General features: G+C 46.9%; 1 pseudogene; it reads left to right on the top strand.

Annotated features, from left to right (window-relative positions):
- Positions 1-2,496: 2,496 nt before the first annotated feature.
- LOC144374751 (stathmin-4-like) lies at positions 2,497-23,364 on the top strand (annotated as a pseudogene).
- Positions 23,365-24,891: the final 1,527 nt, after the last annotated feature.

The following is a 24,891-nucleotide window of genomic DNA, read 5'->3' as shown; positions in this document are numbered from 1 at the left end:
TGTAGTTGTAACCCTTTGAGACTGGCCATCCTTCCCCCACTCTGAGCATAATTTCCTAGAGATCATTCAAGTCACTGCATCAGGAGTCTATTCCTTTTTCACATCCAACAGTAAGTATCCGTGGTGTAGATATACCGGTTTGTGTAGCTGTTCACCTCTTGAGGGCCTTCTTCGGACTATTATGAATAAAACTGCTCTAACATTTGTACACAGATTTATGTGTGAATATGAGTTTTCATTTCCCCGGGAACAATGCTGAGGAGAGCAATTGCCTGGCCCCTGGTGTTGTAGTTTGGATCTGGGATGTCCTCTAAAGCTTCCTGTGTGGAAGGCTTGGTCCCCAGCTGGTGGCATTATTGGAAGGTAGTGGAAATGTTGGGAGGTGGGGCCTAACTGGAAGAGGCAGGTCACCGGGGGCTGCTCTTGAAGTGTGTATTTTGTCCCTGGACCTTACTGCTCACCCCCACTCTGTCTGCTTCCCAGCTGCTGTGGGGAGGTAAGCAGCTCTGCTCCACCCTGGCCCTGCACCATGATGATCCACTTCACCATATGCCCAGAGACAATGAGGCCAGCCAACCATGGATGGAACCTTTTGAAACTATGAGCCAAAGTAAACCTTTCATTCTTTTAAGTTATCTCAGGTATTTTGTCACTGCAATGAAAAGCTGACAAACACATCTGGTAAGTGTGTGTTAAATCTTTTAAGAAACTGCCAAACTGTTTTCTGGAGTACCATTTTCCATTCCTTCCAGCAACATCTCACTAATCTAGTTTCTCTGCATGCTCAGTAGCATTTGGAGTTGCAACTACTTGTATTTTACTTTTTTAATAAGTGTGTCGTGATTGCTCACAGAGACTTACACTTGTATTTCCCTTATGGCTAGTATTGTTGAATACCTTCTCATGTGTGTATATGCTATCTGTATATTCTCATTGATAAAACATCTCTTCATATCCACTGTCCATTTTCTAATAGGATTGCGTATTTTTAAATGTTTTACTGTTAAATTTTAATATAAACTTTTCTTAAGAAAACAAGTTTGAAATGGGCCTCTGCTACTTGCACAACTGAGACTTATGGATTGTCTGTGTTGCACTTAATGACAATCACGATAATGGCTGACATTTATTAAGCCTGTACATGTGCCAGACACTGTTCTCTAGTGACATCCAGGTCTTAGCTTACTTGATAAATGTTTTGTTTTTCTAAGCAGAGTATATTTTGTTATAAACATTAATTGCCAATACAATTTAGTTTACAAATCTAATCGTTGGCATAAACAAACAGCACAGACAATACACATTGCTTAAATTCTAATTGACTGCATTTATTTGTGTCTCAATTTACTGAGAGAAATGCAAGCCACTGCTCTGAGTCAGTGAAATAAGCGTTCACATTTTAAAAAGTGATGTCATGCATGCATGTTTTTCATTAGTGTTAGGTAAATTCCTGACAATTGTCAGTTCAACTAATTCCACATAAATCTCCCAAACCTGTGTCTCCTCCTAAAGTAAAGGCAGAAAATAAACACCCATTTATATTATATGTTTTTACAAAATCACATTGGTGCAAGTAATATGGACACACATGTGTTGATCACGGCTTCTGAAGTGAGGCAAACACCCCATTTTCTGAGGTTTAGAAAGAGGTCAGAGGCTCTGTGAACGTCCCCAGGGAGACTATCCAATTGGTCTTCAGTAGAACTACCTGGGTCAAAGGCAGGGGTCCCTTTGGGGACAGAGGTGCTCCTTGTGCCCCAGTGGCTGCAAGTGTGTGATTACAGGGTGATCAGGTCATTGGGCAGCAGCTGCCCTTGGATTCTTAGAGATAAATGAATCGGGTCCCCACGGTGCAGCCTGGCAGTGTGTGGAGATTCAGGGTCTGAATGCTGTTTCCACAGTGCAGCCTGAGCTGTGAGGAGCTGTGAGAGTCTGCACAGAGGCAGGGGTATGTATCTGCATGGCATGGGGGGCCACACACCTTGACTGAGGTCCAGAGGCAGCACCTAGGGAACCAAACCCCACCCACCCACCCTACCCAACACTGACCATTAAACACATACCCGCCCCACCCAACACTTACTCGGCAGGTGCAGAGACAGTCTCTGGTCTTGTCTTCTTTAGCAAAGTTTCCTGGGAACTTTGAGCACCAAGCTGTGACGAGCTCAGCCCCTGCCCAGCCTCTCTTCCGTCTTCTCCCTGGTCTCAGTGCCACCCTTCCAAGCTTCCTAGCTTTGACCTCGCTGATTCCTTTGGTCTCTCCCAACCCCTTCTCCTTTGGACTCGATGCCTGTCCCGTTTCCTACTAACTGTACGCTTTTCTTTTCATCACTGCTGCAGGTGACTTTGCCTCACCCCAGGAAGCCCCAGGACTCTCCCACTGGGAAGATGTCCAGGCAGTAGCTCTGCCCAACCCTCACTCCCTCTCTTTCCAATATTATTTTCCCTTCTCTGCCCCAACATTCAAATTGAGGCCTCACCACTGAACAGGTGAGGTTGTTTGCAGAGTGTCTATTTGTTATAAATGGGGTAGATGCTCCCTGTACAGATTTTGTGTGTGTGTGTGTGTGTGTGTGTGTTGCCCACAACAACCTAGCACTCAAACAGAAGCTAGATAGAAATGGAGCAGCCCTCCCCACTTCTCCTCTTTCTTCTTTGGTCTCTGCTCTCAGGTAGTGATGTCCTGCTCCCCCTCACCCCCACTGTCCCCACCCCACCCTCCTTCCCAGTGAACATGGAGGACTCCACCAGGTGCTTCCCTCCCCTGGCAGCAGAGGATCCCTTATTGGGTGCCATCACCATGGCAACCCCCTGTCTCCACTCCCCCTCCCTCACTTTTCAGAGCCAGCAGATCTGTGGAGTTCAGCTCCTTAGGGCCGGGAGGGAAGGCGGGTGGAGAAGGAGGGAGGGATCCTGACAGCCAGGGCATTCGTACATTTGAGGTTTGCTTGGATTCCAGATCCTAGCTTGGCATGCAGTGCAGCCTCCATTGCCTCCACGCACTGAAGGAAATGCTTTTGCTATCCGCAGGCAGTTCAGTTCCCTCTGACATGGGCCATCTTGGCCTGAGACTCCTGGGTGGTGGCCTGGGACACTCATGGAGAGTGTGTTGTACAAAGGCACTTACTGGATGTGGAGCAGAATGATGTCTCTCCTGCTGTCCCTGCAGCCCTGTGGGGGGAGTTCAGGAGAGGACAGCTGCATAAGCTGCAAACCCCAAAGTCAGGTAGGGCTGTTGGTCATTCTGACACCCCCAGGCACCCTGACAAGCATCCTTGAGTCCTGATGAGGAGTCATCTTGGGAGATATATGTCCATGTGACCCCCCTGCAGAAGCTCGCAGGGCCTGGGCCCCAGCTGCGGGAAGCAGGCCGGGGTCTCCGCAGAGCAAACATTCCACTCATCCTCTACATTCAGCAGGCCACCTTCAGATCCTTGACAATGCTGTTGTAGTTAATAAAAGGATTTCAAAGCATGGGCTGAGTTCAAGGTAACCTTTAATCATTATGTGCAGTCTCAGTGACCAGAGGTGTGGTGGTCGAGGGTGAGGATGATGACATTGATGGGAGGTGATGTCATTCTGAAACATACTGCACAGGGATGATCCTCAAAGTCATCAAGTCATGTGCAAGAATCCCAAAACAAAAGGACAAATACTACATGATGTCGCTTATATGATATACTTAGAATCAGACAAATTAATAGAGTTGGAAAGTTGATCAGAGGTTAGGGAGAAAAGAATGGCTTTAATTGTTACAGATGAATGTTGGCGAGATGAAAAACTTCAGGAGATGGTTGGTGACAGTCACACAACACTGATTGTATAGAGTGCCACTGAATGAGATACTTAACAATGTCAGTGGGCTGGGATGTGGCTCAGTGGTACAGGGCTTGCCTAGCATGTGCAAGGCCCTGGGTTTGATTCCCCACACTGGAAAAAGGGGAAAACTTACATTTTGAATGTTTTACCACCATTAAAAGTGAGTCCTTCCCAAGAAAACTGAGTGAGGAAGGTTGGGTAGTAGATAGTGAGGATGGTCACATGGAGGTGCCCCCAGGAGGAGTCCTGCTCTGCAGGGCACTTCAATCCTCCTGCTGCACCTGCCCTCTCCTGTCTACAGGCTGATAGTGAGCAGCTAAGCCTCCTGCATCAGGGGCTCCCTCCTGTGTTCCCTGAGGGCACAGAAGGCACTATAGATGACCTATCCTCTCCCTCTAGGATCCCACCACACTTAGGAACCTCCAGGGTAAAAATTAGTCTGGGTTTCTACCTGTGGCTCCCTCTGGTAGACCCAGGCTGGTCATGTGGGCTGTGAGGACTCACTGGTCCTGAGGAAATGCCACAACACAGATGTGGCTGACACCTCCTGAGGGCTGCCAGGGGGATGCCCTGCTCTCCTGGGACCCCTGCATGAAGCCCTTGCCAGCTCCAGGCCTGGGCTTCCTGCAGCCCCTTCCCACCTTGTGAGTCACTGTCCTAACCCACCAGCCTTCTGACAGAGCTGGAAACAGGCATCAAGCATTTTGGGAAGCTATTTTTAGGGTTCATCTGTTCTATCTTCTTGCTTCTCTAGATTCCATATTCTCTCACCCCCAGATTTGAAGGAGCTAAAGATTCTCAAAAATCATTCATGGTTCCCCCAATGTGCAGGCTGTGCCTCACCCCCACCTTCCCCCTACCACTCTCTCCCTTCCCTCTCGCCACCATCACTCTCTGCCTCCCCGGCTCCATGGGCAGTGGGGAAAGCAGCCCTTTGTCTGACATCATCTCCCACTCCCTGGCCTGCTAAGAGTTACTTGCTCAGTCAATCCCCATTCCACCAGAGGAGACTGTCCAATTGCCATGAAACCTACTGCTGGCCAATCAGCGAGCTCGGAGGTGATGTCATGGTGAGAGAGGAGCAGTGGTGCTGATGTTGAGAGAAGCCGAGGGTACCACTAATTGAGGGAGTGAGGAGAGAGCAGGTCGCTTGCTTCAAACTGGGCTGCAGGTAAGAAGACATGAGATGCAAAGGGTCCGAAGTTTTCAAACAAAAGAAAGAAACAAAATAGCAGCCACCATGAGGAGAGGTGGAGGGTCTGGGCCCTTTGTGTTGCCTTTGGTTTCACTCAGTCATTTAAACTTTGTCAAGCCTTGGGGAAAGCAGGACCAGGCAGGAGATGGTGCTTGGCGAGGGGCGAGGGGCCAGGGTGGGACCCTCACTTTTGTTCCAGAGCTCAGGAGAGAGGAAGTGTGTAAGGAGGTCCTTGGTGAGTTATTTTTGCATTAAAATATTTTGTTGCTGAGGGAGAAAGGGTTGGCTTGGAACCTGGTTTCCCCTGGAACTGCTTCTGACCTGAAGACCCATTTCAAGCCTGAAGCTGCCCTGTGTTTGACAGTTTCAGCTTTCCTGGTCTTTCTTTCCCATTTTCTTTTTTTTTTCCTCTGGAGGCAACTTTTTTTATTAAAGTATAATTGGCAAAAAAAAAGTATATATTTTTTTAATATCTGTATACGTTATGGTATGATTAATTCAAGCTCATTAACGTATCCTTTACCTTGTATACTTAGAATTTTTTGTTGTGAGAACATGAAGTACTCTGTTAGCAGTATTCAAGTATACTATATGTTATTAACTACAGGCTTAACAATAGATCTCTTTAACTTATTTATCCTGTCCAACTGAATTTTCACCCTTTGACAAACATATCTCTGGCAACCACCATTCTACTCCTGTGCTTCTACAAGTTAGATTTTTCAGATTCCACATGTCAGTGAAATCCTGAAGCATTTTTCTTTCTGTGCCTGGCTTATTTCACCTGACATAAGGATGTGTTCTGTAGATATATCTGTATGGTTGCAAATGACAGGATTTCCTTTTTTTTCCTACTCAGAGTAGAATTCCATTCTCTTTGTGTATGTGCATGTGTTGGGGGGGGTCTTCTTCCATTCATTCTTTGATGGGTAGTTACATTGGCTCCATATTTGGGGTATTGTGAAAATGTTGCAGTTAACATGGAATTGTAGATATGTATGTTTGATATAATGATTTCATTTTTTTGGATATTTACCCAGAAGTAGAATTGCTTGTTCATATGGTCCTTCTATTTTTAATTTTTTTGAGAGAATTCCACACTGTTTTCCATAATGGAAATTCCTACCAACAGTGAACAGGTTTCTTCATATTTCCATCAATCCTTATTGCTATTGCTTGGATCTTGAATATTCCATGTGTTGAAGGTATAGGTCTCAGCCTGAGGTGCTACTGGGAGATGGTTTTCTTTCCCATTTTCATCCTTCTCCTTTGTCTCTCCATCACCTTACTTTCTCCTCTTGGTACTAAGGATTCAATGAGATCATCCCCTCTGCCTCGCCCCACCCCACCATGAGGTCAACCTGATCCTACCTGGCGGGGGAATGGATAAAAAAAAGTGGCATTTATACACAATGGAGTATTACTCTACATTAAAAAATGACAAAATCATAGAATTTGGAGGGAAATGGATGGCATTAGAGCAGATTATGCTAAGTGAAGCTAGCCAATCCCTAAAAAACAAATGCCAAATGTCTTCTTTGATATAAGGAGAGTAACTAAGAACAGAGTAGGGACGAAGAGCATGAGAAGAAGATTAAACAGGGATGAGAGGTGGGAAGGAAAGGGAAAGAGAAGGGAAATTGCATGGAAATGGAAGGAGACCCTCAGGGTTATACAAAATCACATACAAGAGGAAGTGAGGGGAAAGGGATAAATAATACAAGGGGGAGAAATGAATTACAGTAGAGGGGGTAGAGAGAGAAGAGGGGAGGGGGGATAGTAGAGGATAGGAAAGGCAGCAAAAAACAAAAAAACTCTGAGGCTGCAGGAGCGCAGGCCTGCCACGCCCTGGTCCTCCCTCTTCACTCAGACCCCCACCATTCCAGGAGTTTAGGCATTTTCCTTTTCTCATGCCTGGGACCCGGGACCCGGAGCTTTGATGTCCAGTGGCCGGCTCTGTCTCATGTGGTGGTGCTGACTTTGTTTTATTTCTCCCAGGAAGATGTGATCAGGTGTGGAGGAGCCTCATTGTCCTGAAGCTGGGCAGGTCTGCAGGATATCATAGGCGGGTAGGTCAGACATGTTCAGGGTGCCCTTGTCTGAATACCCCAGGCAGGGATGCCCCTGTGTCCCAGGGACAAGAGAACACTAATGGGGGTTGCTGGAAGTGGCCTGCTGGAGCCTTGGGGAGTGAGAAGATCGAAGGGAATGTGGGAGAATCTGTCTCCATGGAAGCTGAGGCCCCCTCTAGGGGTTGGAGGCTCTCCCACGGGTGGGTGCCAGGGGGAATGAGATCATACATCAGATGTGGAAATGATCATAGTGCTGGAGTGGAAGGAAGGCAGAAGGGGCAGTTTCCCTCACTGAAGCCATTCAAGAAGAAGGGGGATGACCACCAGCAGAGAGGCATTAGAGGAGACTTCTGTGTTGCATTGGAGATAGGTTTAGTGTTCCTCACTAAGACCTGTTTAGTAGATTATGAAATGAATTTTGTGGATTATAACCAGTATTTCTTTTAATTATATGAGATAAGGTAGAAATGAAAAAATTAGAACACAGCCAATATAATGGGTAAATTAGGTTTTCTCTGCCTTTTTACTTATTAATGTATTTTCAGTTATGTGTGTATTTGTGAGTATGTGTCTATTTCAGGAAGTACACTATATATTGTACACTATATGTGCTCATTGGCAGATACAAAATGAATGCCTGAAAGTTACAGTTCATTCCAAGTGTTATTTTAATTGGGAGACTGTTTCTTTCGTGAGATACTGTGTTCTAAAGGTTTGGTCTAGCATGTTCCTCCAGAGTCCAGTGTTTAGTAGACATACAGTAGTCCCCTCTTATCCATGGTTCTGTTTTTCTCTTTTTCAGTTACTTGCAGGCAACTAAGTCCAAAAATATTAAGTGGGAAATTCCAGAAATAAGCCATTTGCAAGTTTCAAATTACTTTTATCAGTATATAATGATAAATACTCTATTTTATTACTAGCTATTGTTGTTTATCTCTTGCTGTGACTTATTTATAAATGAAGTCTTATCATAGGTATGTATGTGGAGGAGAAAGCAGTATATCCTAGATTTCAGGCACCTGTGGGATATTTTGGAACGTGTCTCCATGGGTGAGTAGGACTCCAGGTTATACTGTTGGTGGGGTGTTCCTCACATTTTTGCTTGGATGAGTGGTTCATATCTAGATTCCATCTTGGCTCCATGAAAGGGATCTGAGGGCCAGGTGAGACTGGCCACTTTCCCTCCTTTGACCAGGCAGTTTAAACCACGTGCCTTCTCTAGAAGGAAAGAGGGTTGATTGACAGTATTTAAAACATAGCAACACAGATTGACAAATGGGGATATAATAAGATAGTGGAACAGGAAAGGACACAGGGCAAAGAAAGCAGGATAGGTGAGGAGGAGAGAGGTCAGAGTCCACCTTCAATTGATACGCAAAAAGAACAGGAATGTTCAGATCTGTTTTTCTTGATTTTACATATAGGATTTCAAATTATCAAGATCATAATCAAAGAAAAGACTAATTTTTCCAGAACACTTAAGATCCTGCATTCTATGTCCCTTTTTACAGTTTTATATTGTTTCCTGCTTACCCAAGGACTTTCATTTGGAGACAGAATTCCTAGAAAGTTTGAAGTCATAGATGGAAAGAAATGAGTTTTTATTTACTTTTTTTGGAAGAGGCATAGAAATTTGGGTGGAATTTGTAATGAGGAAAAATTCAATTTTTTATATTGCTTATTAGAGGACCAAACTCTTTGTTAGCTTGAGAAATGAACATGAATCATGCATTACCTGGTTTGCTTGTTAAATTAGCTTTTGCTATATTTAGAAATGTAAAAGTGTGGGAAAGGTTGATTTTTCTGTTTTTGTTTGAGAATGAGCAAGGACCTCCCCCCCATCCAAAAACTCACCCTTACCATTTATAGTCCCAATAGGAAGGTAGGAGGATCACAGATACATGCACCCCACACATATTCCTCTCCCACCTGCCCCCACTCACATGTACATACCTATGTTTCTCCCCCACCAAAGCCCAAAGCTTTTTGCTCCTTTCTTTTAGAGCTATGTGCCCTGCCTGCTTTGGGTCCTGCTGTCAGAGATGAGAGGCAGAAGAACAAGACAGATCAAAAGGGGCGGGAGCCCGCAGTGGCTGGCCTGGTTTATGACAGGCACTGGCAAATCTAGAGTTTATAGAACAAGCTGGAGAATGTGAATCTGGGGGAAGGAGGACAGGAAGTGTGCTGGGAGTCGCTGGGTCCCTGGACGGGCATCTGTGCCTGAAATCCAGACAGAAAAGGGAGCAAAGTGCAAAGTGCAGAGTGTGTATGTGAGAACAAGTGGATAGACAGCATCCAAAGCTAACTGCTCCCTCCACATGCAAGGGACTGTTGACCCAGGGTCAGGGCTGCCTGCCACTTACATTCAGCATCTCAGACACAGCTGTCTCAAGAAGCATACCATGAGGGCTTTCTGGAGAAAATTATTCCAAGAAGTACTGTAGATAGTAAAAACTGATCAAATTAAAAAAAAACTTGAATACGAAAAGGACATATAATGGTCATGAACAACCAGAACAATAGCGTTTAGAGCCATCTAATTATAGTAAATGTATTAACAAAGCTGAATGCAAATGTCAAGTATCTTAGGCTAGGGATATGTTGAGTAAGGTGATCATGTAGTCTTTCTTACTACTCTGCATAGTGCATACAGTAGGTTTTAAAAAAATATTTGTTGAGTGAATAACATTAAAAAAAGAAATTGGTAATGATAATACAAAACTGAAAAATCCAGATCATTTTGATAGAACCAGGTTTGTAGAGAGAGGAAATAAATTTTGTTAAATCTCTTATCTCATGCAAAGAAAATCAGTGGACACTATTTTATACTTAACTTATACTTAACTTGTGTACTTATAGTTGTAAGTGATATCTATTTAAAGTTAAAATTAAAGTAATGCAAAAAAATAAGCTCTGGAGAAGAATGAAAGAAAAAAGAAATAAAAATGATGTTGCAAAAGATAAGGGGTCTCTTTCAGTATAGTTAAATTTGGGCTGGAATTAGAACTCTGATCTTTGGGCCTCAGACAGGCACTAGATTTCCTAGACCCTTTGTCTCTTCATCTGAGAAGAGATGGGAAATAAAAATCTAGAGATTCCCTTGACTCCTTTCATCTGTGGGACTGCAGAATGGGCAAAGAACTTGACCCTCTGGGGATGTTGACAAGTTCTCTTGCTTTTTCTGTCCAGATATGAAAAGGACTCAATTTATTATGCTTGATAGGTTAGGTGTAGGCTATCAAATGGGGATTGTCTGAGGCCATAGCTAAACCCAAGGACAGCTTAATGGTAAGAATTTAAAGCATGAGGTCACCCAGGATAGGGAGGCAATTTGGAGATAGTCAACTTCAACCATGTGCCATGGGCATCTCTTCTTGCTCCCATGTAGGGGCAGGGCTGGGTTTGAGAACAGCATGGAGCTTTGTCAGGAACAGCATGAAATTTGATGTAAAAAGATTATGGTTCAAATTATGCCTATCCCTTCCTGCTTGTCCCACTTCAGGGAAACAAAATTGCTAAACTGACCATGTGGAAAATGGGTCCAATCATATTCATTTCATAGGTTTCAGGGAGAGTGAATGGTAAAATGTATACACATGGATTACAATAATGCAAACATAATAGACACAGGAAAAAACAAGAAAATGCTGAAAGTGTAAACTCACTAGAGTGCAAATACTTATTTTCTTTTCTCTGTCAATAGATTTTTCTGACATTCAGGGCTAGTATGTTTGCAATTGAAGCAGTTTGTGTAAGGTGCATAAGCACACATGTACCGGGAAGCTCCTGGTTAGCCATGGTGCACTGTCAAACATCCATGTCATTGTCAGGAGTGAAATTACAGAGCTTGCTTCAGGTGCTTGTGCCTGAGACTGCTCCTGACTCTGGGACCCCACCCAGAGCCTGACTCACAAACCCAGTTCTCTGCCTGTCCTGAATAATAATTCACACCCTGAACTTGACTTCTGCCATGCTGAATCTCTTGTATATATTGAATAGGAGATTAAAAATAGCCTGGGAAGTCCCATCACTGTGGATTATCTGGGGTTGTCTAATGGCTTCCTCTTGGCATAGCCATTAGAACCTGGAGGGCCTCCTCAGACCTAGGCCTCCAAAGTTCTGCTGTCAGCAGCAGGTCATTCCTAGAAGCACAATTATGCTGCATTCTGAAGCTCTCGACCATTTGCCGTCTCCTCTTGAAGCCCTGAAAAGCAAACCTAAGAGGAGCTTTGATACTACCAGTCCCCAAAGCCAGTGAATCACACACCATTCTGTCTGCCAGCCCCCTCTATGACTCACTCATCCCTAAATGGTCTTTACTCTAATCCCCCTTTCTTCCTTGATGACATGGTCCACAGTATTGCAGGAGACCCTGCTGAAGACCTGCAGAGCATCTGTAGAACTCCCTAAGATTCCCCTCCTGGGGTTATTCTAGGACTTAACAGAGGACTTGGCATGGAATTCAATATTTATAAATAGTGTGGAAAGACTGAAAACCACATTCATGAAAAAATAATTTAACTCCTTTTGATTTTAAACTCAAATAAGACACATGCTGCCCATCAGAGCCCCTGGTCAGCATGAAATAAGCTAGGTTACTGTTCTAAGATGGTACAATTCCAGTCAAATGTAAAGACATGTGACACTGAGGTCACTTAATGCAGCTAATACCAGGTGAATATAGAACTTGACCTGGACTCCTAAGAGGCCAGTCCAGTGCACAGCTGGAAGAAGCCCTTCCCACTCTGCCTGTGGCTGGAGGACCTGGCTCAGCCTTCATGGTTCCCCCACCGTGAAGCTGTCATACCAATTCTGTGACAGAGTTCCTATATTTGGCCTCCAATATCCTTGCCAAGGAGAGCTCTATTCAAACCATTTGGTCATCCATTAGCTGCTTATCCCTCAAAAATAGTCCGCGTGGGCCTGGGCACATCCTGAGAGTCCTATTTGGGCATTTCTTAGAGTGACAAGAACAGTGCGACTCACTGTGCCACGTGGGCAGTCAGAGCATCTGGGAGGCAGTGTGCATGCTGGGAGGTGGCAGCACCAGGTGGTGCCTGAGCACTCAGCACTCTCCCCTGCCTGTTCCTGTTACTAACCGACTTGTAGAAAGCCGGGGAGCATGGTCCTGCTGATGCTCCCTGTGGCGTCCTGTCTGCATGCTCACCTTTGGATGCTGCTCTGCTGGCCTCAGAGTGGGCTGTTCCTCTCATCCAGCCTGGTGTTTGAAGGGGTGAAGGGGCCAGTGTGAAGGAGAAAGGTGCCAACGCTGGAGTCCAGATGCTTGGGCTCCTGACCTTTCTCTGCCAGCAACTTGCTGTGTGACCTCAGGACCTCTGTCCCCAGGAGGAAGTCACTAGCATTTCTGATGGGATATTTTTCCTGCGTGGAATTGTTGTGTGCAATGCAGGACATTTAGCCTACCTGGGCCTGATGTCTCTCATCATGTGCTCATCAGAAAGTCTCTCCTGTTCCCCAGAATTGAGACAGCTCCTCCGGGAGAGTTCCCTGTTCTGTGATCATGCATCTGTTTAGTGATTTCCTCACCTCTGACATTGTGGTGTTCAAGGGAAATTGCGGGTACTGATATTTTCACTTTAGGCATCTTCTCCTCCCCACCATCCCACCATGAGATCCCTCTCATCAACATCTTCCCTGATTCTAGGGCTTCCCCAGCAGCCAAGCCCTCCCCCATTCAAAACTTACCCCTCTGTGTCTGAGGCCTCGTGGCTGACTCTCTGCTTGGTGGGATGATCCCTCACCAATTTATGTACTGGAGCTTGAGCTGGGGGAAGTGTATGGATGAGTCTGTAGTTGGGAAATCAGTGCTGGGTGGGACACAAATGACAGCCCAGGTTGGTCTCCAGCCTGCCTGTACAAAACATTGCCAGCCTTCCCCTCCTAATCTTTTCCCCAAGCTGACACTGCTGCTGAATCTCCTTGTGCTTGTACTTGAACCTGCGCACAGAGAAGGTTTCCTGATGGAACACACACAGGCTCAAATCCCAACTCTGCTTCTTACTGTCTGTGTGACTTGGTGTCCTTTACCCAACTGTGCAGAGCTGCCATTTCCTCATTATCAAAAATAAATTGAGATATGCCTTTGCTTTTCCTTGTACAAAGTAGATGCTGAAGAAATGGCAGCCGTTGTTATTGCTGTCCCTGTAAGCCTCACCACTGCCCTCTCCTCTCATTCAAAGAACACCAAAGCCTTTCTAACTGAATATAAGGTACAGACTCCTTCGCTGGTGTGGAGGCCTCTGTGATTTCCCTGTCCCATTCTAGTGTTCAGTCCCAATGTACCCTGCATCAACCCAGTGGGTCCCCTCTGTTCTGAATAAACCCAGTCCACCACTCATTCCACTGTCAAGATGCAAAGTCATTTCACCATTCTAGGCATTTCACCTAAATGGCATGATGGCCCTTCATCACCTGGGGTAAGGCCGCACTGGCATCTGGGCCAGCTGAAGCTGAAGTCCTCTCCTACCTGCTGTGCTGATGCATGCCCAGGCCCACAGGGGTCACTTGACTGACCAGTGGTGTTCCTACAAAGTGCATTGGAGCATGCGCTAGGCTGTGTTTTGCTGTGGTATGACATGGCATGAATGTTGAACCACCTGTGCAAGATGACACTTAGGTCACACCAGCAGGCCGAGTGCTGAGGAGGCTGCTGTCCTGGCTCCACTGACCACTGATGCCAGAGGCTAACCAGGGTGCCACCAGGCTCCTCTCAGGCTGGGTGCTCCTTGGCACCCAGAGGTCTCTCCAGAGGTCTTGCCTACCCTCCGCCCCCGTATCTTCTGGTCCTTCCTCAGAGCATCCCATACAGAGCAGATCTTTCAGATCTTGGCTGCAACAGAAATGGTGTAGCACTTAGCATGAGGGTTTTTAAGGGTCCCATGTACCCTGAGATTCTTGTACACAGATGCTCTTGAGGAACAAATCAGACCATGTGCAAATGCTGGTTGCTGAGATAAGGTGGAAGAATCATGACTTTGGCTCATGGTTTTGTTATTTACTGAGGGTACTGGTTTCCTAGGGCTGGAGTACCTCACCATAAAACAGTGGTGAGGATTTCAAACTCAAGGTGCCAGCAGGGTATGCTTGCTCCAGAGTTGCAGAAAAGATCCTTCCCTGCCTCTTCCAGCTTTTGGTCACCCTGGGCATTCCTTGGCTTGAGGTTTCTTCACTCCAATCTCTGCTTCCATTTTTGTATGGCTTATCTGTGTGTCACTCATAGGGACTTGCCATTGAACTTAAGGCCCACTTGGGTAATCAGAGATGATCTCATTTTGGAATCTTTAATGACATCCGAGGAAATCTTTTTTTTTTCCCTAATAAGACCACATTCACAGTCATTAGGATTAAGATGTGGATGAATCTTACTCAACTCACTCTACTGAATGAAAATGTCACTTGGCCTCTCTGACCCTCAGTTTCTTCATTCATAAAATGCAGATAGTATTGCTACTTCACAACACAGTTATGAAAACTAAAGTAAAAGAGTGTTTACATTGCAAATATTCTATGAGTACCAATTTTATCATGCAGATTCTGATCCAATGGTCATCACCAATTCCTTGACCATGCACACTGCTGATCAGCTCTGTGACATCTCCTGTTCCCTCCTTGGTCTTCCTCCTCTGGCTCCTGACATTCTCTATGTTCCCCAAACTCCTAGCACAGTAGCTTCCATGTAGAATGTTCTTAAATACATGGCACATTTTAAAATTAATCCATAGCCCTAGGCCATGGCTTGAGTTCTTAGGACCATGGAGGAAGCAGTAGTGAGAATCTAGTTTCTCCCCTGGCCACTAGGGAGGAACTTAAAAGTCACAAGATGGGGATGCTTGACTTGGCTCTGCCACCTCAGAACTTTGTGACCTTAGTCTAGCATCTTAACTTTTTTGAGCCCCAGGTCCCTCATCTGAAAATGAAGCTGATGATGTCTCTCTTGTGGGCCTAGCTCTGGCTCAGTGAAGCTCAGCTGGGATGCTGTGGGTGCGAAGTGCTCCCTAAGCACAGCCTCATCCTCATTCTGGCTTTGGCCAAGGGCTACATCCTTTGACTCCAAGTACTTGCCCCTGCTCAGCTCCCCTTCTTTTTTCAGGTGGGCTTCTCTGCCTCCTCTTCCATTTCTGATCCATCACCCAGGTTAAGGTCCAAGGCCGCTGCCTCTCCTGGCAAGAGCTTCCTCACTCAGCCCATTGCCTTCAGATAGCCCGGCCCTGAGCAGATTATGCAGGCTGCAGACACATGACTGGGGATTTCACATCCAGGCACTAGGCCTGCCTCCCTGCTCGGGTCCCGCTGGCACCATCAGGAACAGCCTGATACCAGAGAAAGAAGGTCTATTGTGTGACTCAGGAGAGGCCTGGCAGGGGCCTCTGGACCCAGCACATTGAGGAGAAAGGAGACCAAGACTGTGTGGGCAGCTAGAGCTAGGTCAAGTCTGTGCGCTCTCTAGTCACACAGACCCTCTGAGCCTCATTCTCCTCACTTGTGAATGGAGACGACACTCCTAGCAGGGCTGAGGGGAGGACCACACTGACACAGAGGAAAGGACCCTGACATTCATGACGCATTCTGTGTGCTGGTGCAGGGCAGAAGCTTTTCTCATCTAATTGGTACATCTCTGTGCAGAAGGTCAGAAAAGCAAGGTTCGGACATGTGACATGACTAGCCAAGAGTTGACATCTGCAATCACACTTCACTGGTCTAGCTCTTACCCCAGAGCTGGCCCCGCTACTCACAAGAGCTCGGACCCTGGCTCCTAGTGGGAAGGCACCATGGCTCTTGGAGGAAAGGGGCTCCAGTTTGGCCTCAGTGTCACTTAGCCACGTGAGAAGGCAGCCTGCTGGCTCGTACCACCTTCCACTGGCAGAGTGACCAGTGGTCAAAGATGGAGTGGCCTGGGTGACAAGCACTCTCCAGAGCCAGCCCTTCCTGTCTTCAGTGAGCTCCAGGCAGTGCCTTCGCTGCTCTCCTACCTTCTAACTATCTCAAGGGAGCCCTGAGGACACTGAGCTTTTTCACCCTGACCCTGGCCTGAGCAGTTCCCTGGCAGAATGACCTTTTCACCAGATTCTGACCTGTCTCTTATGCTCTGACAGGGGTCCCTCCCTGGCTCCCCTGGCCTCATGCTGAGTAGGGAGCCCATCTCTGGCTCCCACAAAGCCCTGATGTGTCCATTTGTGTCTATGAATCAACCAGGTGTGATGACACTGGGCCTTGATTCTTCTCTTTTTGTGATCCAGGGTTGTTTTTAGTGGGCCTGGGCCAGTGGTTCTTGGAGGGCAGGCAAGAGGGAGGCCATCTTGAAAAAGTTTTAACATCTCTGTCCAACTCTCTCTCACCCCATGTCAGAACTGGCTGGAGACAGGTGGGGTGTAGAGACGGAAGTTAAGAGGGGTGGTTATTTTTAAAAATACCTCTAGGCAATTCCTACTGGAGACTGGCCTCTCACTAGCATCCTTGCCTTGGGAAGGCCACTGAGCTGCCCAGGGAGACAGAGGAACACCCCTTGTTCATAGGGGTTTGGGAAACTCAAGTTCACATTCAGGCCTCGAGACAAGGAAGCCAACAGCAACATTGGCATTAGTGCCTGAACTTGACCCGGTTAAGTGGAAGGGTGTGAGTATTTGGGATAGTGAGAGCTGGTGGAAAGAGGACCTAGGGGTGAGGGCAAGTGCAGTACCCCAAGGTTCCTCTGCAGTTGTATAGAGACCCTCCTTAGGCTGATAATCTATCAGTGGTAAACTATTTCTTTTTTTGTTTCAGAGTTTGACCATGTCCTGAGCTGGTGAGAGACGCCTTCTGTGACTTTCAGTCAGATTAGCCACCAGATCCCAGCAAACATGACCCTCGCAGGTAGGTCCCCACATGGCATGGAAGAATGGGCTATTTTTCTGCACATAATGATTTATGGACGCACAGAGACATGTCTACTTGCAGGGCCAAGTAGAACCTGACCCCAAAGTTAAGCAGAAAAGGAGACACACATAATATGAAAACAGGCCTTCAATTTCTGAAAAGTAATGCAGGCCAACATCATCATCTAAACTTGGCTGTCAGATAACCCAAAACCACACTATTGGGAAACTAATAATGTATTGCCCAGCTGTGCCATCTCCCAAATTAGTGATTTTTAAATTTTTTTTGTGTGTGTGTAGTATTGAAGATTGAACTCAGGGTGCTGTGTCACTGCTACATATCTAGCCCCTTTTTAATATTCTATTTTGAGGCAAGGTCTCACAAATTTGCCAAGGGTGGCCTTGAAATTGTGATTTTCTGGCCCTAGCTTCTGAAGTCGCTGGAATTACTGAACATGCACCAGTACACCTGGCCCCAAAGTAATGATTTTGAAAGTGAATAAAAATAAGTGCAATTAGAATTTTTTGACCACCCTCTCTCCCCCCAGTAACAATTTCTTCTTGTGCAAACATTTTGCCTCTGTGCTTTTAGCAGGTCTAACCTCAGGCCTGGGAAGAGAGCACAGGGGTAGAGCATGGAGATATCTCCCATGAGGAGGAAGGGCTTTTATTCTTGTCCCAGCCTTTGTCCCACCATGGTGGCTCCTGACCATCTCAGTCCCCAGGTGGTGGGTGGGAGTATAACTGAAGTTTTTCTTCCTTTTGCTCATTGGTGTATTTTTTCTTTTAAAGTTTTTTAAATGCCCATTCAGTATTTCTGCAGTCACTTATGTTTTCAATTGTAAAAGAGCACAATTGGCTCTGTGCTGGGCAGGTTGCTGCTGAGAAGGCCTGAGAATGCTAAGCACAAAAGCATGTCCACTATCTCCAGGGAAGTGGGGAGAGATGGACAGGGGTCACCACTGTGGCCTGGGCGGCTCTGAACTGTGACCTCCAAACACAGAGGGAATTGGTGGTGGTGGAGATACACTCTTGCCTCATGGACACCAGTCATGCTGGCTTTGGCCACTGTGCTAGGAAGGTCAGGAAGAGCAGCCCCACTTAGCACCCAGTGTGGAGCAGAGGGACAGTGATGACTCCCTGTCCTGTCTTCTTCTCCACCCTTTGTGTGGCACTACCCAATGTTTCTGGTAGAATGGAGCATGGATTTTCTACATCCCAATGCCAAAGAAGTGACTCATCCAGGGTGAGCATGGGGAGACAGAAAGCTGGGTCCCAGAGTCAAGCTGGGGGCTGGTGGTGGTGCTTGAAATCTATACCTGAGGATGCCTGGCATTTGGTGCTAGGAGGGGAGAAATACTAGATAGGGCCACTGGGTGCTCTGGAAGGGGACAGATGAGGGGCTGAATCACACGCCACAATCCTAAGGAGGTGGTTCCAGATGTGAGAGGTGCAGGTGGCTTGGGTGCATTTCTGGAGCTAAAAACTCCAGACCAACTCATGTAGATGTGGGTCTCTGAGGCCAGCCAGGGTCCCCAACTTTACCTGCCTGATGTTTCCACAGCCTACAAGGAGAAGATGGAGGAGCTCCCACTGGTGTCCCTGTTCTTCTCCTGCTTCCTGGCTGACCTTCTGAATAAGTCATCTTACATATATGAAGGTCAGTGAGGACTCAGTTGAGGAAGAAAGGAGTAGAGGCTCCCTCCTGTGCATGAGGGTGCAGTCCCCAGCCCCCATTTTATGAAACTCTCCTTCCCGTGCACATGCTCCTACCCAGAGTGCCAGGGTCCAAGCTGCAGGGGTCTAGCCTGGGGCACTAGATGGCAGCTGGGATCTGAATCAGGCCCTCTCTAGAGCACTCCCTCTTAGCTTCACCTTTGTTCATTTCTTGAACAAACAACACCAAGGGGAACCAGGCAGAGAGTCCACCCTCAGGAACAAACCAGAAGGGAAGAGGGGACACGGGGTGGTTGAGCGGTCTCCTAGGAAAGGAGGAGATTCTCCAAGAGTCTGGAGGTGGGAAGAGGGCTTCCTGCCTGGGCTGTGGTGGCTGTACTGCTCGGGGCCAGTTTCAGAGATGGTTCCTAGACACTGGATGTCCAGGTTCTCCTGCTGGGTGTGGGGGACAGGTCACCTCCTATTTCCTGTTGAGAGGAAGGGGTGTGGTTGGCCTGGCAGTAGGTGACGGTGGGTTTGGATGACCTGGGATTGTCTTTTCTGTTTAGGCTGGTGTGGGAAACCGTGTAGGAGGAAAGATCAAAGCCAGATGAAAGACAGTGCTGAATGGACAGAAAGAAGAGAACAGGGTAGGAGCAGTCAGTGTCCACAGGCCACACAGTCAGTGGGTAGCAGGACGAGGAGGGGCCTGGGTGGGCAGTGGGTAAAATGCACCACTGTCTGACACCAGCAAGGACAATGGGTGAAAGAGCTAATCCTCGGAGGAGGCTGGTGGTAGAGGCAGAAGCCAAGGCAGCTGCTGTTGCTGTGGCTGGTGTCAGACATCACATGTCCCCAGGGCCCTAATTGAGGAGCCTGGGGCCTTACTGTGGCTATGGACCTTGGGCCCTATCAGCCCTCTGACCTTAGGTAGCAGTGCTCAGGACAGAACCAGGCCCATGGCCACTGGTTTGTCACAGGGACCCAGCTCTCCTGGTCCATGTGCATGTTTTAGGGGTCCCAGCTATTCTTCAGCAGGTAAGCAGTCCTCGCTTTCATCATGCAGCAGACACAAGGGACCTGAACTGGTGCATCATCTTGGACATGGAAGTCATTGAACTGAACAAATGCACCTCGGGCTAGTCCTTCAAAGTCATCCTGAAGCCACCTTCCTTTGATGGGATGCCCGAGTTCAATGCCTATTTTCACTGGCGGCAAGACCCATCACTGGAAGAGATCCAGAAGAAACTAGAAGTGGCCGAGGAACTAAGGAAGGTAAGTGCTTCTCTTTTTTGTTTCGCTCCCTCTTAGCATGGGCAGGAGGGAGCTAGAGAAGATGGTTTCTTCTCCAGGGATCTGTACGTTGTGCAGGCCCTGGCTCTGGTCAGCACGTGCCAGCCCCTCACCCTGATGCTATCCTTTGAGGGGCACCAAGGCCTCTACCAAGTACCCTGTGGGCGGGAAGCAATCTGGGTCTGATTTCAGGCTTCCCCAATTAATAAGGGATGACTCGAGACAAACTCTTGAAAAAAAAAATCTACAGTCACAATAGGAGGGGGCATGGGCTCAGAGGCCATGTCCAAAACAAATAATTGAGGCTGGTCTGGTGATAGAGAGTTTGAAAGACTATTTGCAAACACTTCTGTCTCATTATACTACTGCCTCACAAGTCCATGGTGGTAAGCAGAACAGGCATTATCCTTGATGTAGATGAGCAAACCAGTCAGAGAGTCAGATGACTTGTGCTGGATGACATAGCTAACATGGGCAGAGTTGGGACTAGAAACCAGTGCTTCAGCTCTGTGTCCAGGTGGCTCTTTGCTTGCCTTTGTTAGAGAGAAAAGCCCACCATTGTGTCACTAGGCTTTCATCACTGAGAGGGCCTTTGGAGACAAGGAAATGGAAGCTGGAAACCCAGGGCCCAGGAGCTCACCTGAGAAGCAATTGGAAAGGTTCACACTGGGAAACATGAGCTGTGGAGGTAGGGTAGACTCCAGGCAGCAAGGTGCCAGCATAGACATTTGAGAGGGCATCTTTCTCTGGGACCTTGATCCTACTCACCTTTATTCACTGGAGGAGACAGCAGGTGGGGTGGGAAAACCTTCTGGGCCAGTCTTTGGGTCACCAGTGGTCTACACCAGAATTATTTAGTACAAAGTTTAAAACTACACATACTTGAACCCTGCCACACACCTACTACCATGGCTTTCTAGGGTTGGTCTCTGGGGACCATAGAGGTTCCCAGGTGATGCTGACACATGGTGGAGTTTGAGAACTACTGCTTGATCTACACTGTTCTCTGCCTCCAACCCATGGGAAGTTCTAGGTCCTCTCTAGGGACAGAGCTCTAGATTAAGGTCTAGCTTGGGAGCCTGGGTTGCCTCAATGGGTCTACTTCAAGTCAATTCTGCCATTTGAATGTGATTATACCAGGGACTGGAAGGCGGGTCATTTACCCAGCACCTGCCAAATGCAAGGTGCCATCGTGGGTAATACAAACTAGAAGACAAGAGGATCTGGAAGTTTTCACAGTGAGCAGTAGCATGAGGCAGGCAGGATGCAGCACTGCAGGTGGACACTGCCTTCACAGAGCTCAGGAGGTGCCAGAGCCGCCCTCCAGGCCCGGCCATCATCAGAGAACGTGGCCCACCTTGAGGAGTCAGCTGAGGCCATGCAGCTGGCCATGTAGCTGGCCATGCAGCTGGCAGGCCGCAGAGGGCGGGGCCTGCCTTTGGGCTGAATTACAAATGAAGGATCTCTTACCATAAGAAAGCAGGTGAAGGAGGCGGAGGGGGGTGGGCAATAAGCAATAAGGGGAATGGACCAGGAATTCAGGCAGATGTCGCAGACTGGTGACTTGTAGGCGGGGCTTGCAGTGGTCCTGCTCTCCTAGGGGCTCCTCCCGCACAAGCTACCCCAGTAGCTCCCTATAATAAGTCAAGCCAAGCTGCCAGTCCAGCTGTCACAGTAGCCAGATAAGGGGGAAACAGGCTGGGGGCCCTGTGGGAGGCTGGGACCCACCTGTCCCTGGGCTCACTCACCTGCCGCATTCTGCCATTCCCAGGACGCCTTGGCCGACACTGCTCCGCTGTTCCTGATAGCCATCCTGTGCTGCCCTTCTCTCACCCCTCTACCTTCCTTTAGGCCCGGGGAAGCCTGTGTGACCTGCCCTGTCCCTCCCTTTCTTCCCAGGACAAGCATGCGGAAGAGGTGTGGAAAAACAAGGAGCTGAAGGAAGAGGCCTCCAGGTAAAGCCCAGAGGCCAAAGAAGTTTCCAGGAAAGCTGTACAGTCCCACAGCTCCGGTTCCAGCAGCCTCCCCCCGTCGACTGCTCTCCCAGCGCTGGGTTTGGGGAGGAGGGGGGCCTAGGGGCGTTTCCTCTGCTTTTGGTGTTTGTACATGTAAAGAATTGACCAGTGAAGCCATCCTGCTTGTTTCTGGGGAACAATGATGGGGTGGGAGAGGGGAAAGAAGGAGAGTTTGGAAAGGAGAAGAAGTCACGGACATTGTGACACTACCCACTGCAGAATCAGGCCACCAAGGCCTCCAATTTTCATGGCTCTGCCTGGAAGAGCAGCCTCCAGGCACCCTGTTGAGGGAAGATGTGAACAAGGGGCAGTGGAAGTTCAGGGTGAATGATGGGCAGAGTCCTGAGGAGCCGTGGCTGCAGGGCCCACAGGATAAGAAGCCCAGCCAGAGCAGTGCAAGGCAGACATGTCACTCTGCCTAGCAGCAGGAGGAATGAGGTGTGTGTGTGTGTGTGTGTGTGTGTGTGTGTGTGTGTGTGTGTGTGTTAACCATCATCTTTTGATCATCATGACCAATGAAACGTTTACTACAAATCTCCAGTGCTTTTCTTCCTGAATTTGTTTTTTGAGTGACTGGTAGAAAGTTCTAGAAATGTATCCGCCTCCCATCTGATAGCAGGTGCCTCTTAATTTTGCCATCCATGTATCTGAGGTGCTTCTGGAAGAGGTTGGTTAAATTATGCTGGCCTTTGGAATAATTGAAAGGTTTGCTTTTCCCTTCTTTTAAACCTTCCCTGTGGGTTGTTCCTGCCCTGTCCCTCCCTTTCTTCCCAGGACAATCAAGTGGATTGAGTGTAATGAATTGATAAGAAAAGAAACCAAATCTTCCTTACTATGGACTAACATTCTAATATGGTCCCCAGGATTCATTGTAAGAAAGAAGTTGCCTTAATGTGTTAGGCTGCTATAACAAAATACCTTATTCTGGGTCATTTATAAAGGAAAGAGATTTATTGCTCACACTTCTAGAGTCTGGGAGGTCCAAGATCATCTGGTCAAAGCTGCTCTCCACTCAGTCCTCATATGGCAAAACGGTAAAATGAGGGTAAAGCCCTCATGAGCTCATCACCTCCTGAAGGTCCTACCTCTTAACACTATTGCATGGGGGGTAGGTTTCAACATAGGAATTTGGGGGAACCTCAATAGTCAGACCCTGGCAGAAGCCCTTTTCACCCTGGGAGCTTTGGGATTCTCAGTGCATCAAACTGTGATCAAGAAAATAAAATGTTTGCTAGTGGAAGGCAGAAAGAGCCATTCAGTAACAGAACTCATGTTCTCCAGGACCAGTACCATGGCTGGAAACAGAAGCCCCTCCCACTCCTCCCCTGCAAACAGGAGCAGGAGGGCAGTCTGCCTGTCCAGGAGCCCAGAGAATTGCTACACTCTGCCCTGCACACTGTGGAGTTTTGTACAGCTTTGCAAATAAACTCTTTGATATTGCCTTTTGTTTTTTCCACTAGTGGTATTGCAATTTAGCCTTGTTTTAGGAAAGGATAACTGGAGGATCAACATTGATGGTGGTGATGAAGAAGAAGGAGGCGGCGGCAGCTAATGCTTTGAACATTCTTACTAGATGCCTGGAAATTTTCTGAACTTATATATTACCTCACCTAATTCTCACACCAGCTGGAGGAGAAACTTATTCTTATTATCCTATTATATAGGAAAAGAAATTGAGGTATAGAAAGCATAACTCTTGCCCAAATTCACAAAGATAGTTAAGTGGGAGAACAGGGACTTGAATTTGGCAGCTTGCTCCCAGGGTCTGTATTTTTAGCCACTTCACTGTGCTGCTTCTTTTTAAAAAAAAACTTTTTATTTGTTCATTATAATAATACAGAACATTGGAATCCATTCTCATATTCATAGATGCACACAATATAACACTATAATTTGGCCAACATCCTTACCCTTTCCCTCCCTATCACCCCCCTTCCTCTACTCTACTGGTCTCCTTCTATTTTCTGTGCTGCTTCTTTACACTTCCAAACTAGGCTGTGAGTCCTAGATCAGTGTTTCTGAAGCTGTGAGATATGACTCATTGGATTGTGAGCTCAGCTTTATTGGCCCTACTCAATCTTCCTTCCTTCAGAATAGAACAGAAAACTAAACATTAAAATGAATTCCAGGTAATAAGTACTTTTTCCACAGAAATTGTATCTCAATTTTAGATTTTGTATATGTATTTCTAGCATGCTGCATAAAACATATACATGTATATGCACATATGTATGCATATATAAATATATATTTTTAAATTGGGGGTGGCAATCAGGCCCTTTTGAATGAGCATGGAGACAGGATGTCCACTAAGCCCCAGCACCTGATCCTGAAATTTCAAATTATGTGCTCTGCATGGCGCACCTTCAAAGCATTAGGAAACAAATCCTGCCTTAAAAGTGTTTACAAATGGGGCAGGAAGCTAAGCAGCAAGGCCATGGTTTTTAAATTTCCAATTTACATCAAAATCTCTCTGAGAGCTTGATAAAGTGTGGATTTCTTTGCTAAGTTTGTAAATGAAAATAATTGACTAGGCTTATTGAAATAGGGTCTTTTGAGGATTCCATCTGCCCTGGAACCTACAATTTAGCAATCGATTTCCATTTTTTTCGTTTTAAAAAATGGTTTAGTAAGATTAAATCTTATTTTAAGTTTTTTTTCTGGTAATTGGCAGGATTTATACTAAGTTGGTATTCACCAAGATGGGCAAACTCGTTGTTGACAGCTTTTACCTGTCCTCATCTGCCAGTGTCCCTCTGGCTGCACACGGGGCCCTTCCAGCTGCACAGCCCCTTCCCTGGGATTCTCTGGGCCTCCCCACAGTCCAGGAGCTGAAGGGTTTTGGCACCGCAGGGGGCCTCTGAAGACTGTCACTTAAGCCTGACAGCTGCCATCTATTCTTATTGGTTGCTAAGTACAGTATTTACTTATTTTTAATTAACAGATAAAATTATATGATTCTTCATGAA

This window comes from Ictidomys tridecemlineatus, unplaced genomic scaffold (assembly GCF_052094955.1).
Source record: "Ictidomys tridecemlineatus isolate mIctTri1 unplaced genomic scaffold, mIctTri1.hap1 Scaffold_85, whole genome shotgun sequence".
Taxonomy (NCBI): Eukaryota; Metazoa; Chordata; class Mammalia; order Rodentia; family Sciuridae; genus Ictidomys; species Ictidomys tridecemlineatus.
Note: the sequence above shows the minus strand (reverse complement) of the source record. Positions and strands in the feature narration are given on the sequence as shown.